This window comes from Callorhinus ursinus, unplaced genomic scaffold, assembly GCF_003265705.2.
Source record: "Callorhinus ursinus isolate GAN/ISIS: 27379988/994484 unplaced genomic scaffold, GSC_fseal_2.0 scaffold13, whole genome shotgun sequence".
Taxonomy (NCBI): Eukaryota; Metazoa; Chordata; class Mammalia; order Carnivora; family Otariidae; genus Callorhinus; species Callorhinus ursinus.
Window position 1 is genome coordinate 36,601,068 of NW_027397075.1, and position 13,850 is coordinate 36,614,917.

General features: G+C 37.8%; 1 protein-coding gene across 4 annotated transcripts in view; it reads left to right on the forward strand.

Moving 5' to 3' along the window:
• Positions 1–13,850, forward strand: part of RALGPS2 (Ral GEF with PH domain and SH3 binding motif 2) — a 153,129-nt gene that overhangs the window by 41,845 nt on the left and 97,434 nt on the right. The window lies entirely within an intron of this gene.

Here is a 13,850-nt window from a genome sequence, read left to right on the forward strand (position 1 = left end):
GTGTGTGTGTGTGTGTGTGTGTGTGTGTGTGTGTGTGTGTGTGTGTGAGAACCCAAGTGTGGTAGTGTCTATTTTACTGATGAGAAAACAGAATGACAGTTGTTTTTGCTGCTGCACAGCTAAGTGTGGGAATTGGGTTTCAGACTCTAAAAACTAACACTTTTTCCACTCTTACCAAGTAAGAATATAAGTATGATTTTGTACCCCAAAACTAAGTAAGTGATGGGGTGCCCGGATGGCCCAGTTGGTTAAGCATCCAACTCTTGGTTTCAGCTCAGGTCATGATCTCAGGGTCATGAGATCGAGCCCCACCTTGGGCTCCGCTTTCAGCGCAGAGTCTGCTTGAGATTCTCTCCCTCCCTCTCCCTCTTCCTCTGCCCCTCTGCCCAGTTGCACACATGAGTGCACGCACTCTCTAAAATAAAATCTTTAAAAAGAAATACTGCTATTGATAATACCAATATTCAGTGCCATAAGATAATTTTTTTAGTTCTTTTGGGAACAAAATAATAGCATATTTGTTGTATATACAAGTATGCAGTGGCCCTGAATGAGTAATTATTGTAAGGAGTTAGAGAAAACATCTGCGTCTTAGGTGATAAAGACAGTATTAGTCTTGTGACTTTCAAGTAAGTTACTTAATCTCTTAATATGTCAAGTTTGTCACCTACAAAATGCAGGGGTGGGCCTAAATGATCTCTTGAGTTCCTTCATTTCCACAGCTCTGTCTTTTCCTAACGTTTACTCCATACCATGAGGATTCTGTCGGTAGAACCATTAGATTAGGGATAGGAGAAATAATGTATTCCACACATAAAGCAGGAAAAGAAAATAGAGCATCGGGTGCTCTCTCCCTCTGCCCCTCCCCCCTGCTTGTCACACGCATATGCGTGTGCACTCTCTCAAATAAAATCTTCAAAAAAATGACAAAAACTGAAATTTTAATTTCCTCACATCCCTGAACAAAAACAAACTAAATTCTTTACAAAAATTATACTTTCTTTGCCCTGAAATTCAGCCATCTTATCCTTTGATATATTTTTTCCTTTTGAATAAATGACAATGACCATATTGCTATTTCCTATGAAATTATTGCTGTCCAGTGGAAATACACTGCGAGCCACTTAATGTAACTTTGCATTTCCTAGTAGCCACATTATGAAGTAAAAATGAAGCAGATAAAATTAATTTTAAAATCTTACTTAACCTACAACATCTGAAATATTACCACTTCAACTTTTAATCAGTATAAAATTATTGAAGTGGTCTGTTTTTTTTTCTGTACTAAGACTTTGAAATTCAGTGTGTATTGTACAGTTATGACACATCTTTATTTGAAGTAGCCACATTTTAAGTGCTCAATAGCCATTTGTGACTAGGCGCTCTGGACATTGAAGTCCTAGATAATGACATAGAATTCCAATCAATGTGGGAATTTTTTATTTTCCTGGGACATCTCACACTACTTTGTGAAATTTGGAAGCAAACCTTAAAATTCCTATGGCCCCACTCCCTTATCTAACTTAATGCCAATCTCATTGATTTTTTTAAATATCCTAAGTATCTCATCTATCCCTTCTCTCTCTACTCTCAACACCCCAATCCAGAATACCATTTCATGTCAGCTGCGTACCCTCTTACTGATCTGCCTGTATCCACTGACCCTTCTAAACTTCGCTCTGTCCAACAGCCATGGTAATGTTTTCAAACATCTAAATCTGCTCATATGATCCCTCTTCTTAAAACACTTCAGTGGCCTTCTGTTGCTCAGAGGATAAAGACAAACTAGCCTAATGTGATCTACAGATCTCATGGTTTCTCATGTAGCTACACGGGGCTTGTAGTCCCTGTCACTGCTGAGCCTGTGCACATTCTAATTAACTCCTGTTCATCCTTCAGTTCTCAGATCAAGTTTTGACTTTCTCAAGCAAGCTTCTCTTGTCTTCCTGCAGGTTTTCCTAGCATTCTCTGCTTCTTCACTGGACTTGTCAGTTGCAAGTTTACATTGATGTTTTGTGATTCAGCAAGTATTTGCTGAGTGTCTATTAAATGCCAGGCACCGGTTTAGTTACTGGAGGTACAGCAGTGAACACACTAAAATTCCTGCCCTGGTGGATCTTATATTTGAGTGAGATGAGCTAGGTAGTATGTCATGAAAACCATAAAGCAGCCAGAAGAGAGCAGAGAGTGAGGGCAGTGGGAGTTTCAATGGGCAGATGGGTTGGCTTCAGGAAGCCTTCCCTAGGAAGGGACCGTCTGAGTGAAGACCTGAAGGAAGTGAGAGAGCAAATCGTGGGTATTTGCGGGAGAGTGTTCCAGGCAGAGAGCAGCTAGGGCAAAGGCCAGTGAGTTATAGTGAGGGAGGGAGGTGGAGTGAGGGCTAGATGTCATCTAGGGCCTTGCAGATCATTAGTCTGAAAAAGATGGTAGGTTCTTGGAGGATTTCAAGGAGAGGAGTGGCAGTTTCTGACAGATTTTAAGTAGCTCTTTAAGTCACTTCTGACTGCTGACCTGGGGGTGGGGGTGGTACCAAGGACTGAACTAAGTGTGAGAGACAGCATCGCTTGGGTCAGGATGGAAGAGGTGGTGAGTAGTTGTCAGACACTGCGTGCAAGAGGAGTCTAGGATGATGCCAGGGTTTTTGGTCTGACACCAGAAGCATGTAGTTGATATTCTCTGAGATAGAAAAATTATTATTATTGTGTTGACAACTCCTGGGACTGCCATTCGTTTAGAATATTATGTGCAACACTGCCTTGTGGAGAAAGACCAGAGCAATAGATGTGGAGGAAAGAGCAGGAGTTTGGCTCTTTGGACATGTTTGGGTTTACATGTTTGTTCGAAGGCCGAATTAGGTAATAGTAACTATATTATTTGTCCAGGTTTCAAATGTAGTTTGAGAGAGGTCACTGTAGAGGTATTTCACAAGTGTGGGTGAGGTTACCAAGAAAGTGAATATAGACGGGAGAAGGGTCCTAGTTAGTGTTTAGGTGGAACTAGCAAAAGAGATGAAAAAGCGACAGCGAGTGATTTAGGAGGAAAGTCAGGTTATTAGTACGGAATTTGATGAGCCAAGTGAAGGATTTTTAAGAAGGAAGGAGTGATGAGGTGTAAAGTGTTTTTAATCATGTACTTATTTGATTAATTGCTGCTTCCACTAGGTTTTAAACTACATGAGGGCAGAGACCAGTAATTTTGCTTCTTTTATCTGTCTGGCATGTAGTGGGGTTCAGTAGTTAGAATGAGAAAATGAATACAGTGTTCAGTAAGTATTTGTTCAGTGAGAGAATGTTTTCAAAAATTGAAGCAGTAACTCTGTTGGAAGATGTGATGTAGCACAAAAATATTCTTGTTATGTGTTAGTCTCATATATTCATCAAGATTACATGAAATCTGGCAGTATAAACAGAATTTTGTCATCTGGCAGAAAAATGTTTTCTAATTTATTATGAAGTATTCAAGACCTACCACAAGGCATAAAGACTAATAAGATGAACCCCTGTGGACCCACCTAATCAGTACTGTTGAAGCCACTGTGTTCTCCCATGTTCGCCCTCTTCCTTCCTCCTACCAGGGTGGCCACTATCCCATATTGATCTATATCATTCCTGTGCATTGAGCTATATTTCTTTAAGTATATGGATCCCTTAGCAATATGTGCTATTGCAGGTTTTAAATTTTTTATGTAAATAGTATCCTGTTGTTTTAGTCATCTTTAGTTTGCTTTTTATGTTCAGCATTGCTAACCAGCACCGATGGTAATATGGGCACTCTAGTGCATTAATTACTGAGTTGTGGAGCATGAATATCTGAGTTTATTAGAGACTACCAGTTTTCTGAAATGTTTGTCCAGATATTGTTTATCATGTCAAAACTCTTGGTATTGACAAAAGATTAAGCCATGATGTCAGTCTAGTGTATTAGTCTTATTTGTTAGCATAAATGGTGTTTACCGAATTATGTAGTTATTAGTTTCACTAAAGAATGAATTCTTTTGTTAAATCAAAATTTAACCTCAGATATTATGAAAAGAGAGTGGTTATCCCTGAATCTAATAAATTGATCTTGATGATTTTGTGCATTATGTCAATGTTCAGGTCTCTCTCTATAACTTTATGTAAAACTTTTTAAAAAGTATATATATACTTCATGAATTTTAAAAGCGCTTTAGTTGTTCACTAAAAGTATTAATCAAAGCTCACTATTACCTGTATATATCCGTATGTAACTTTATTTCAGGTACTAATTCAAGTTTTCTAAAATGAAATCTGTGTGAAATTTGAACTTTGAAGAATACAGATTCTGAATCCAGCCATGTGGTTTAGTGATTTAGTGCAGGTTGGTGACTACACCACCCAGGTCTCACTCAATTTTCTATAACAGAGGCAATTTCTGAGTCACCTGGAACTGACTAAAATATATATCTCTTATTAATTCAGTTCCCTAAGTAGACCCTGTAATTCCTGCCAGTTTGTGGAATTCTGTATTCCCAAGTCTTTTGTGTTAGGTAGAATTTAACCAAACTGATTCTACCTAAACTTGTTCTTAACTTGTAGGAAGAAAGGGCCGCCTTGCGAAGTGCAGCCGTTTCCTCAGGGTCAGGCTGCTTACCTACAATGTCTGTCACACAGCACACCTCAGAATTGCTCAGGGGGAGAAGGAAAAATTCCAAGCCTTTTATTTCACTGTAGAAACCATCTCCCTTATCCTGGAAGCAGCACAAAAATTTTTTATGATATAGGGACTGTCCTTAGTCATCAGTAGAATACTGGCTAAATAAAGTCACTTCTTTAAGAGCAGATCTGAATGAAACAAATGTTAAGTCTGGTTTTTCTGCAACCCTGTCGCACACTTTGAAGTTACCTCGGACTGAAAGAAGAAAAAAGAACAGATTTTGGTACTTCGTTTCTTAGTTTTTTTGTTGTTGTTTTATGGTCAGAAGAATGGAAAACATGCTTACCAATGAAAAGAATTTAATGTTACAGGAAAGTTCATCAGTGATTTTAGTAGGAATACAACTACATAGAAAAAAGGTTTGCTCCAGTTTTATTTTTAAAGGCTCCCTGTCTGCGTGATGTGCATCACCTGTCCATTATTATGACCGTTCAGAACCCTAGGAACCATTCTTTTCCCTTCTCTCTCCATCCTGTTTCCCCAGTTCTCCAGTTGATTTTACTTCCTGAGTAACTTTTCTCTCCTTCCCCATGTCTGTCAACTCTGAACGACATTTATTAAGAGTACCATGTTTTTATAAGGCTGCAGCTCACTAGCTCTAGAAATGAGCGCTCCTTAAGTCTGCACGATTGTTCGGCCTGAGATAGGTCTCAGCGCACCCAGTTGTCTCGGTACCGATGGATCCCTCTCCATCTGAACGCTTTGGCCTGACGTTCCCATAGCTGGTGCTACAGAAATCCTAAGAGTCTTCACGTCCCCACTGACCCAAGCAGCAGGGCCAAATTGGGAAGCTTCTGTGGATGGTGATCCCTCTCACACAAAACCTGGCTTTTCACTCTTCCTCCCTCCTCTCAGTAGGCAGCCATCTCTTAGTGTTAGAGTTGCCAAAATGGTCATGAGAGTGATCACAAAGAAGGAAAAGGGTTAAGCAGTTTTATCATTTATATTCAACCGCTGTTAATGTGTCCTTACAATTCTTATTTCCATGGAGCTGCTTATCTCTTTTTTTTCTCTTTGTTTAAACCAGTTTGGGGCACAAATTGCCATGTATTTTGCTGCCTCTTACTTTTTTCTTTTTTAATCAGTGTCTAACATTCACAGCTCTGAATGGGTGCTCAAAAATTTTTAATTACTTAATTTCACTTATTTTAAAATTTATTTTAAAGCACTTTGAATCCCAAAAGAGAATTTTTAGTGGCAAAACATAAAAGCAGGGAGCCAGAAGACTTTTAGTTTTTTCAGCTTTGCCATTTATAGATTGTGCCATTAATAAAATCTATTTCATATCTTGGCCTTTTTAAAAAATTACCGAATCTATGAAGTAAAGGATTTTGGACTATTGGGTCTTTAAAATACCTTCTAGGTCTTCCAGAAATGCCGGGAAGTAGGATTATTTTTATTGGTGACTTCAGAGTAAGTTGATTAAGGGTAGTTCTCAATCAGTAATAAATAGAATTTTGATCAAAACTGCAGGAGCCTGAAGAAGGTGCTAAGGGTTGAGTGATGGTCGCAAAGCAAGCTCTTATAGATTGAGGGGTGTTATCCTCTCACTAGAACATAAATTCTACAGGGGCAGAAACCATTGTCTGCTTTGTGCACTGATGTATCTCTAGTGCCTAGAATAATACCTGTTCATTATTTGAGTTTGCTAAGTGGCCATTCCAAAGCTTTAGACTGTATAGCCTACAGGTACGTCATCTCCCATTGTTTATCATGTTTGGAATCATTTCTGCAAAAGTCTGTTACTAGGGCAAGAATTTGACTCTATTTTAGCATTCTTTCTTTGGAAACGGGGGAGTTTTGGGTTTTTTCCCCACCCACAATTAAGAACATTTTCAGGTTTTTTCCCTAGTATGAATTATTTAATGCTTAGTGAGGGCAGGTTAAGGATTCTATACATTGATTAATTTCTAGTGTGAATTTTCTGGTACTTAGTTGAAGTTCAGCTCTTGTTAAGGTTTTTCCATATTTCTTATACATACACATTTTCTTGGTGTGATTTCTCTTTTGATCTTGAAGGTTTTTTCTTTTAGAAACCTCTTATGCATTTATAGGGCTTCCCTCCAGTGTGAGTTCTTTCATATGGAGGAAGCAATGACTGTATTCTGAAGGTGTATTACATTCATGGGTTTTTTGGGTTTTGTCTATTATGAATTCATGTTCTATAAAGCTTATATTTCTTCTGATGACATTGCCATGTTTATTACATCAATGGGGTCTCACTTCGGAATGAGTGTTCTATTACTCAACACAGGATGTGTTATGACAGAGTTTGTTTGCAATCAGATTTTCTTTCTAATCTCAATTCTCCAGTGCTTTTGAGAATTCTTAAAGGGTGAACTGTGCTTGAAATCTGTACTGTACTCATTACACTGGATAACGCTTGCCTCTTAACGAAGTTCTCAAGTGTTCCTAAGTGTTTGGCTCTGACTGAAGGTCCCTGACATGTATTACGTTCAAAGAAGAAAGTTTCACACCTTATTTTAAGTTCTAGTAGGTCAGGTCATTAAGTCTTTTAGATTATATCAGTAAGCAGACATTACATACAAAGGACAGATAAGGCCCTCGTGTGTAACTGGGACATACTAGAGATTGAGGAAGAATGCTGGTGAAGTGAGGAAAAGCACATAATAGGTAATTCTGACTCTTACTAAAACATTTCTGAAAAACTTAAAAATGAGATATTTTTGACAATATGTTGAAGACCTTTCTGTATGCTAACATTTTTGTGTATGCAGAGATCAGAATCTTGGCAACTTCCAAAGTTCCAAAATCAGGAACACCATAATTATAGAATTATCAAAATTTGTTTTAATGAAAATTATCATTTGCATTAGAATTAAAATGTAAACAACTCATGAATATGGTGAGAAGTTTGAAGAAAGCAAAGAAGATTATGCAAGACTTGGAATTTTCTGTTAGAAGCAAGGTGCAAACTGTTTTGTACGTTACATTATTGCTGCTCATCACCATGAACTTCCTATGTAGCAAGGTTAGGCTTAGAATAAAACCAGAGAAGTAAAGAGGAACGTTGTTGGTTGGAGAGTAGGTGTCTCTCAACAGAAGACAGCCCCTGCATCTATCTCTGCTCTCATTCTGGGGGCAGCTTTAATGTGCCGGGAGGAGGGTGCGGGGGAACAGGGAATGTGAGTACATTAGAAAACAGTGGTATTTTTGATTTAACATAACACATTGAAGTTTTATAGTTTCAAAACTTCATTCTGTTGATTAAAAATACAGGAATCATAATGAGCACATCATCTGTGGCTGAGACTTCTTTCTAAATAGCCGTATAGGCTGAATGCTAATGGAGATACCATATCCCTTTAAAACTTAGCATTTTTTGAGCATAAGAGTACCTTAGCAATAATTACCTTCTTCTGTGTGTCAACTATACTTCAATTAAAAAAAAAATTGTCTTCTTGTGAGCACTACCCCTCCCCCCCACCCCCCTGCAGTCTTTAGATTCCATCACTTTATCTTTTCTTCTCTCAGTCTCTGTCTACATGCTGGTCTATATTGGCCTTTTCTCTTCTTCTATCTTTAGGTATCCCTACAACATCACCCTTAGAGCAGTCCTTTTAAGAGTGTTGGAACCTACAAGATGAAATTTAGAGCAAGAATTTGACTTTACAGAACAAACCTACAAGAGACATAAGAGAAGCCGTGGCTCCTGTGAAATTCAGTAATTCTTTCATAGGGTAGGTGGTCATCAGTTGTGGTGTTTGCTCCCCACGTGCTTCCAAAATAAAGTCAGTGGAAAATCGGGATCGACAGTTTCATGACTCAGAATGACCCCATGAATATTCTCTCAGATATACTTTCAATGACCATTTAAAAATTGCCTTTATATCTGTGAGTTGCTGTTAGATTTCTTTTTACTGCCTGATTTTAAAATTGTAAATTAATCCATTTGAACAAGATTTAAGAGGTATCAAGGCTGTTGTAGTTTAGCCTTTGCTAAAATAGAGGCTTACTTTACATAGTGTACTTAACTTAAATCCGTCCTATTCTTAAATCAGACTCTTAAAAAAACATCCTTGGATCACGAAGCTTACTTTTTGGTGTTCATGGGAGATGTTTTAGTATAGAATAACCCTTGACTAGGCTGATACGCTGTCAAATGCAAGATACCACTGGTGGGGGGCACCTGGGTGGCTCAGTTGGTTAAGCAACTGCCTTGGGCTCTAGTCATGATCCCAGGGTCCTGGGATCCAGCCCCACATTGGGTTCCTTGCGCAGCGGGAAGCCTCCTTCTCCCTCTCCCTCTGCCTGCTGCTCCCCCTGCTTATGCTGTCTCTCTCTCTGTCAAATAAATAAATAAAATCTTAAAAAAAAAAAAAAAGATACCACTGGTGGGAGAATTTATTTCTCAGATCGTTTATAGTGTTTCTTGGAGGAAGATCCTGGAGTCTGAGACAAAGAGAGACAGAGACAAAGGGAAAAGCATTTTTTTTTTTTCCTCGCGGAGAAGTTCAATGCCTGTTGAGAGGTAGAGGTGGGGCAGGGCAAATTTCCTCTAAGGCTAGCTAATATAAATGCATGTCAGGGTTTAAGAAGAAAGTAGTGAGTGAGTTCCTGGAGTTCTAATGCAATTTCAGCTCCATAATTCATTAAATGGATTTTTATTGTTGTTTAACTTTTTATTTTGAGGTAATTACAGATTCACTGGAACTTGTAAAAAATAGTACAGGGATAATTATAGATTCATAGGAAGTTGCAAAAATATTGCAGAGAGGTCCCACTTACTCTTCACCCAGTTTCCCCGAGAAGCTACATCTTACGTAAGTATGGTACAGTAGCCAAACCAGGGAAGGGACATTTGTACAACACGTATCTGTATAGTTGTGTAACATTTTTTTCTATGTGTAGTTTTGTCTAACTATCACCTCAGTCAAGATACAGAACTATTGCAGTACCACAGAGATCTCTCTCCCTTGTGTTAGCCGTCTAGTCAACCAGTCCCACTCCTGCCCACTCCTCACCATCCTTAACTCCTGGAACCACTAATCTGTTCTCCATCATCATAGTTGATTGTTGTATTAGATGTGCTAGTAATATAGTCTAGTCTCAAAGGGGAAGTGCTTTCTGAAGCAGAAGCTACTGTCTTAAGAGGTTTTAAAGAACCTGCTTGTGTCTTCACATTTTCTAGTTACAAATTTCTTTAAAATGGAGGGCTCCAGTGGAATTTTCATCCATTTGCTCCCAACTAATGTGACCATAGATTCATTCATCCCCACCTCCTTTCTGTCAGCTTTCAAGAGTTTTGTTAAAGGGACAAAGCATTTTTTCATTAAGTTAATGATGTTGAAATGTTCTAAGAATTGGATGAATTCTTTATTCAAATTTTTATCCATTTTTATCATTTTTTTATTGGAAGAGTCAGAAAAGCATTTAGAAGTTTTTAGTGTAAAAAAAAAATAAAGCCGTAATTCATTGATACCTTTATCTGGGTTCCTTGTTTATCATAATTTATAATAATGATGAAGATAGGTTCAAAGGAGTTGATATGTATAAAGCACTTAGACTAGTGCCTGGCACACAGTAATCTCTGTGTTAGTGCTAACTCTTTTACTGCTACTGTTAAGGCAACTGTTCTCAGGCTGAGAAGGCCTTTTTAAGCATAAAACCAGATTAAATCACACAAAGAGGAAAGTAAAAGTACCGGCTACTTTGAACAGGAAAAACCAGGCCCCCATATGCAGGTAAGGAAGATTGGGAAGGTGTGTTTTCATAGATTTTCTCTCCGTGGTGGGTTTATAGTTGATTTATGGCCCCACCCTCCCTATTCTCTCCTTTTAACAAACATAACTACTTTTACAGTTGGGGAAATTAAAGCAATGATACATGGAAAGGGAATAAATACACCCAGATTCAGTAAGACTTTTAGGAAAGCGACACTCGGTGGTATAGTATAAATGACCCTGTACTTCAGGAGGGCAATTTGACAGGTATCAAAGCCTTGAAAAGGTTCATCCTCTTGACCCAGTGATTTTACTTCTAGGACTGTATTTTTAGGAAATGATCAGAAACGTCAGAAAAGGTGCAAGGGTATTCATTAGAGTGTAGCCTTCTAACAGGAAAGTGAAATTCAGTTTATGTGTAAAGTTCATTATTGAGTTTGAACTCCATCAAATGTCTACATTGAGTAGTTTGATAAGTATAATATCAGTATGATACAGACACTTTGATACGGCATTAATATAAATTTGGAAATAATATTAATTGGTTAAAAATAATTTCAATATTCATAGATTTAATCCTAGGAATTTGTCCTAAAATATGCCATATTTTATAGTTATATTAATATATATTAATAGTATTTATATTTTTAGAACAAAAATATTTTCTAGCAGTTGGATGTTTTTAATATAGTTATGTCATTTTTACATTCATGTAATGTCTATCACTATTTTCTGTCTATATAGGGAGGTAATGTGAAATGAACACATAGGCTCAGTAACCGTGGCATTGCTTCTGTGTTTTATACTTTCCTTCAGTAACTTCAAATCTGAAGGTTGTAATCTAGCTTTTGGTTTTAAAAAAGTTAGTAATTGAGGGCGCCTGGGTGGCTCAGTCGTTAAGCGTCTGCCTTAGGCTCAGGTCATGATCTCAGGGTCCTGGGATCGAGCCCCGCATTGGGCTCCCTGCTCAGCGGGAAGCCTGCCTCTCCCTCTCCCACTCCCCCTGCTTGTGTTCCTGCTCTCGCTGTGTCTCTCTCTGTCAAATAAATAAATAAAATCTTAAAAAAAAAAAAAAAAAGTAATTGATATCTTCAGAGCATTTGCTGCTTATCCACTCTGTTGAAGCAGTAATTGCTGTTTCCTCCTTCAGTATTCTCCACCTCAGTTACTCAGGCCAGAAGAGGGAATCTGAGTACCTCTGGATACCTCATTCTTAGCTTCCACTTTGTGGATCCAGTTTTTGACCAAGTCCTGCCTGCCTCCAAAATACCGTGAATCTACCACTTCTTTCAGTATTCACTGACATCACCCCAGTCAAGGGAACTGTGTTTTTGGAGTATTGTATCATCACAGCTGTTTCCTCCGTTTTCCCCTTAGTCCGTTTCTTTTTGTTTCTGTTTTTAAATTTTATGGAAGATAGGAATACATCACATTTAAGAAGTCACGTATTTTCCCCAGCCCCACCCTTGAGCCCCACACCCATCCAGTGTCTTAGCTATTCCTCTTTGGAGGAGTTTAAGTCCAGTTGTCAAATAATGCATCTAAATGCCTATCGTTTATAATTTTTAAAATTTTAGATATGATTTATTGATTCTCTGTACTGTAGAAGATGATTTCACTCATATTCTCTTCCCCTGACATTTACACAATTCACTTCGCCTCTTTGTCTCATGTAGTTACGTTGTAATTTTAACATGAATAAGTAATCATGGCTCAACTATTTTTTACAATCGAGCCATGATTACTTAAATTTTTTTTCCTTGAGCTAATAACTTACTTAAGGTTTCTCTGTACTGGTCACTAATTTTTCTGCTAGTGGTGAATATAGTGAATGCCTTATCAGTGTGTGTGTTCAAACTCTTAGATATTGCTTCATCTTTGAGAGGCGCCCCTCTTGGAATTTCTGTCCTCTTGCTAGTTAATATCTGAACTATTGTTCTTAAGCTCTGCTCACAGTTGTGTCCCCAGGATGTCCTTTTACTGTTAATCTGGGTATTCATAGTATTTTCTTTCTATGGTCGGTTACTCAATTTCCTGGATCCCATGTCTTCCTTTTTCTTAGTTTGCTGGTTTGTTTTGAGGAACCACATATTCTGCTGGCTCTCTGAGAATAGATGCATAGAAGACAAATTCTCTGAGACTTTCATGTCTGAAAATCTCTGCAATATATTTTCATACTTAATTCATATATTTGTTGGACACAGAATTCTAGGATTTTGAAGACATTATTTCAGTTGTCTTTGACTTTCAGTGTTACTCTTGAGGTATCAATGCCTTTGATCCCTTTTTCCTGCCTGTGATCTATTTTTGTTTTTGAATCTTACAGATTTTTTTTTTAAAGATTTTATTTATTTGACAGAGAGAGACACAGTGAGAGAGGGAACACAAGCAGGGGAAGTGGGAGAGGGAGAAGCAGGCTTCCCGTGGAGCAGGGAGCCTGATGCGGGCCTCGATGCCAGGACCCTGGGATCAGACCTGAGCCCAAGGCAGATGCTTAACGACTGAGCCACCCAGGTGCCCCTCAATCTTACAGGTTTATAATCTCTTAGTCTCTAATGCTCTAAACTTTCTGATGCTAGGCCTTGGTTTTGAGGGGTTTTTTAATTTACTCCATTATAAAGGGCACGAGACAGGTCTTTTCTTGTCCTTAAAGTTCTAAGGGCATTAAAAAAATTTTTTTTGAGAAGTTATTTTTCTCAGTTCTCCCTTAAAATTCTTGTTATTATGCAGACATTGGTGAGTCTAATGGACTCTAATTAACATAATATTTTGACTCCTATTTTGAGTTTATTTTTTAAAAGATTTTATCACCTTTATCTCACAACTCTTACGTTGGTTTTTTAAGTCTCTCTTACTGTATTTTCCTTTCCAAAAGCTCTGTTTTGTTCTCTAAACATATCCTCCTGTTTTTGCCTAATGGGAGCAATATCCTCATCTATCTGAGAGTAATAATTGTATGAGTTTTTCTTTTCTGTTTGGTTGTTTGTTTGCTTCTTGCCCTAACTCAATTTCCTCAGATAGATTCTGTCTCTTTCTGGTGGTGGTTATTGCATTACAGCAGGGTTCTTAACCTGTTTTGAACCTTGGACCCCTTTGGCAGCTGAACAAAGCCTATGGAGCTGAACCCCTTTAAAATCAAAGGAAATCAATTCTGTTAAAATACACTTACCAACATATTTTTATAACTGTCACATAGCAATATATGTGTGCTTCTTTATTAACACATTAAGACCCAGAAATGATGAGCTCATAATTTCAAACTAGTGATGAGTATAATGATATTTTTGGGCTATCTGTACCAACTGTAATGTGATATGAAAATTTTTTATCAGTGACAAAGTCACATGTATTGCTAACTCTTCTGTAATCTGTACTTTACATTTATAATTAAAAGGAATGTCATATCAGTAGGAGGTTCGTATAAAATAAAAATTTAATTTTTTGACATCCAAGTTTATTAAGGCCTTTGAATTCTATTGACAGACCTTGCGG